Here is a 4,005-nt window from a genome sequence, read left to right as displayed (position 1 = left end):
ATTGCCTCTAATTGGGAAGTCTTGATTGGGGTGCAGCTTGTTATTTAGGAGAGAGCAACTATGATCTCTCTGGATCACCTGATTTTATTGTTTCTTTTACCCATCCCTTTTTCTATCCTTTCATTTCTTTACAGGGAGAAAATTGGTTGGGGATTATTTGGAAAAGTTGGCCTCGTAAACCAAGGCATGCTTCTATACTTTAGACTCAACAAAATTGCCTTCTTAAAGTACAGTGAGGTATCGTACCTTGAGAAAATCACATAGCATTACTACCTATCACCATAAGTGAAAAGTAATAAAAATCAAGTGGGACCCCAATTTCATGGATAAAATCTGTATAGGTAAAGCCATTTGTCTATTAATTTAAATCACTTATCTTATGCTAAAGTCTGAGGTAGATTTTCTCCATTCATTCATTTGTTCATTTTCTGAACTGCTTTATCCTCACTAGGTTCACGGGGGGTGCTGGAGCATATGACAGCTTACTCCAGGCCTGAGGCGGGGGACACCCGATCTCTAGGGGCAATTTAGAGTGTCCAATTCAGCCTACCATACATGCCTTTGTAATGTGGGAGGAAACCGGAGTACCCAGAGAAAATCCACGCAGGCCTGGTTAGAACATTCAAACTCCACCCAGGTGAATCAACCTGGATTTGAACCCAGGACCCCAGATCTGTGAGGCTGACGCTCTAACCACTCAAACTGCTGGGCCGCATTTTCTCCATTGATTTTTCAAAGTTATCTCTCAACGGTTTTACTGGAAGCAAAATGTACTACATTGCTCAACAGGTCCTTGTCATAGTCAAGTTTCCGGGTTTGAATCATGTATATTGTCTTTTGGATGTGCTTTGGTTTTATTTCAGCTTTAAACAAGGATCAAGTATTCTCAGAAAGAACTCAGAAAGCTAAAACAACTTCTCTCTACCTATTGGTATAGTACAAGGAAAATCTGTTATTAAATAGATATTTCTGGCTGTAACACACGTGTGGGTACTATACACAAGAAATGATGGTATATTCTGGTAAGGCCTCCGTCCTTCCCTCCTGGGGCCTGGCCTTTCGCTAACCAAGTGCGAGAGCGTCTGCTTTGGGATCCACACCGTTTACATATTCAAATTTGATCATGTTCATAGTGGGGTTTTTTTTCTCCACACAAATTAAAACATTTGGTCAGCTCCATTGTGGGTAGATGTGATCTTTGCAAATTATTCATCAATCGCCTAAGATGAAAACATTTCCTCCTATTTCCTGGAAAGAAATATTTTGGAGTTTAAAAAAAAGAAAAGAAAAGGCAGTGAATCGAATGTTAATCTTTTAATCCTGACGAAAAGCATGGAAAATTATATCCGATTTTTCACATCTTAATGATGTGTAAGCAAAGTTAAGTACTTTTTTTTCACAGAAATGTAGAATGAGGGAAAGCAGCATTGAAAAAGATGGAGTGTTTTGTTTTCTCCAATTCATTTGGTCTTCTTACAGGAATAGAGGGCAGGAGACTTTGTGCCAAAGCAAGATGAACCAATCATTTCAGCCATTTGTCTCCCTGCAGTGATCACGTCTGAGGGATTTTTTTAATGAACGTAAAGGTCAAGTCAGATGAATCCTTCGTTTTACACACGGTGTGTGTGAACATTTCAATAAATGAATTCACTCTTAATGCCAACTTGCTTTATTGCCATCAAAATAGTCTCATTACAGCATCACTAATGAGAAGGGCACAACACTCATGCTAAATATAGTTTGCAGCATACTGTATTTGCGTAAATCCTAATTGGGAAAGGAAGCCTAGTTAGCCTCACACTCGCTTTGGACTTGAGTCCCTGTCACAATTTTCAGATAAGAGACCAAGTGTTCTTACATCAAGCCTTAAAATATACATTTAATACTGAATATATGGATATGATAACATTTTTTAAACACTTAAATGATCTACCAAAACAAATCATTTTTAAATGTCGACATATGATACAAAACGTCAAACATGGACTAAAAGTTACGTTGATGAATAGTAACTCTTCAATATATGGTAGTAATTCTATTTATATTGAGCAGAGTGTCATAAGTTTAAGTATAATAATACTTCCAGGGTTGAAGACTGTGTTTTCACTTTTCAAAACTTTGCATTTTAAAAACTTTTTTTTTTATTATTCTGGAGGTAAAAGTGACGGTTGGACATATCTGGGCTGTCTGATCATGAATAATTACTAAGAAAATCTGTTGCCGTCCTTTCAGTTCTTTCACAGGAGACTGCTGTGGGCTCAAAAGACAGTATACGCATACGTCGCAATTTAACTAGGCCTATACTTGTATAATCTTTTCACAGAAATTAATTTATTGTGCTATAAAGATTTTTTTCCACTCCTAAAACTTTTGTATTTTATTCTATTGGATGATTCAATGGTATTATTTCAGTTTTCTAACTGTACCAATGACTTTTTTGCTTGTAAAGATGTTAACTGGCTGGCTAAAAAAACGGAATATTTTTAGAAAAGCTTTTAGTCGCCTCATTTACAAGATCTACATGTTTTATGATGAATTTTAACCAATTTACTTTTTTTAATATACTGTGTCACTTATATTGAAGGAAAGAAGAAGAAGAAGAAATGGACTCAAATGAAGTGCAATGTGAGTATATTCTAATCAGAGAAGATAAACTGAATGAATTTAGATTAGGGATGCACGATCACATGTTTTTGCATGTGCCGATCTTCAATCAGCGACATCCCTAATTTAGATTGCTACTAAACAAGTTTCCAGTTCCCCATTCAAAAGTGGAAGGCCATTGAGAAGCATAAAGCTTTGCAGTAGTACTTCAAATACTCCATCAAATATTCAAACGGGATGATTTGGGAGCACTGTGTTTCCGATATGAGCTATAATTAGATTCCTGTGCATGAAAGGCTTGCGGGGTGTTGATCATTGTTTTTTTATGAGGCGTACGCAGCTATGACTTTTTTTTTTAACCCTGGCAAAATGGTGTGTTGCCATTTTCATAGCAGCAGGAGGGGGTCTCTTTGACAGAAACTGCTGAGCAGTTTGCAACTTTTGATTGGGGACAAAGTTAATGACTGATGGGTGGCATTCATATCATCATTTCCCAAGCCACATAATCTTGCCAAGTGCCCTCGTTTTATTTCAAGTTATCCTTTACTGATGCGAAAATTGAAGTGCTTGTGCCCTCTGCCTCTAGCAATGTGAACTGGAGTTATATTTGTCAACTGCAAAAATGATCAGATATTAGTCAAACTGAACTTTTTACTGAACTATATGATGCATTTGTAAGAGAAGTTGCTGGATAATTTTAGCTACAACAAGAGATTTGGGTGGATTTTTTTTAGAAATGACTAACCCCCCAGCAAGTATTGTTTACATAATAATAATAAATGAAGCAAAAACTAGCAGAAATACTGAGTATCTTGCTTTTTTTTTTTTTAAACTAAATTTCAGAAGCTTGTGGTTGCCTATTTAGTCTGAACACAATAAATGTATAAATGAAAAGGATCATTTTTGTATTGTCATTTCAGACAAATCCTATAATAAACTTTAATTGTCAGAACACATCAATAACGGCAACAAATATGAAAGGAAATAATTCGTTAGCTTGAATCACAGCCTCCAGCTATTCATCTGCCTATAAAAATAATGTGGAAACATGTCCAATAAAAACATATTCCATTTTTGGTGATTTCACCTAAAAGCTTGAGTAGTTATCACTTGAAGCCATCAAGTTGAAAAGAAAAAAAAACACTTTCAAAGTGCAATTGCCTTCAAAGCACCAAGCTTTCCTGGATTATTATTCTTTTTAAAAATAATTTGCCCACTGCAGTGTGTCTAATGGTCGAAATGTCTAACAAAAATGACTAAAAGACAATGAAAGCAACTCCAGGGAGCACAAAACACACACTAGTCAATCCAAGTTTAAAAAAAATATTTATAATATGATACACAAGGATATTCTGTGCAATGTAGGGTTGTGAAACCTGTACATTATGAACATTTTGGCGA

Source organism: Stigmatopora nigra, chromosome 22, assembly GCF_051989575.1.
Source record: "Stigmatopora nigra isolate UIUO_SnigA chromosome 22, RoL_Snig_1.1, whole genome shotgun sequence".
NCBI lineage: Eukaryota > Metazoa > Chordata > Actinopteri > Syngnathiformes > Syngnathidae > Stigmatopora > Stigmatopora nigra.
This window is presented reverse-complemented; position numbering follows the sequence as displayed.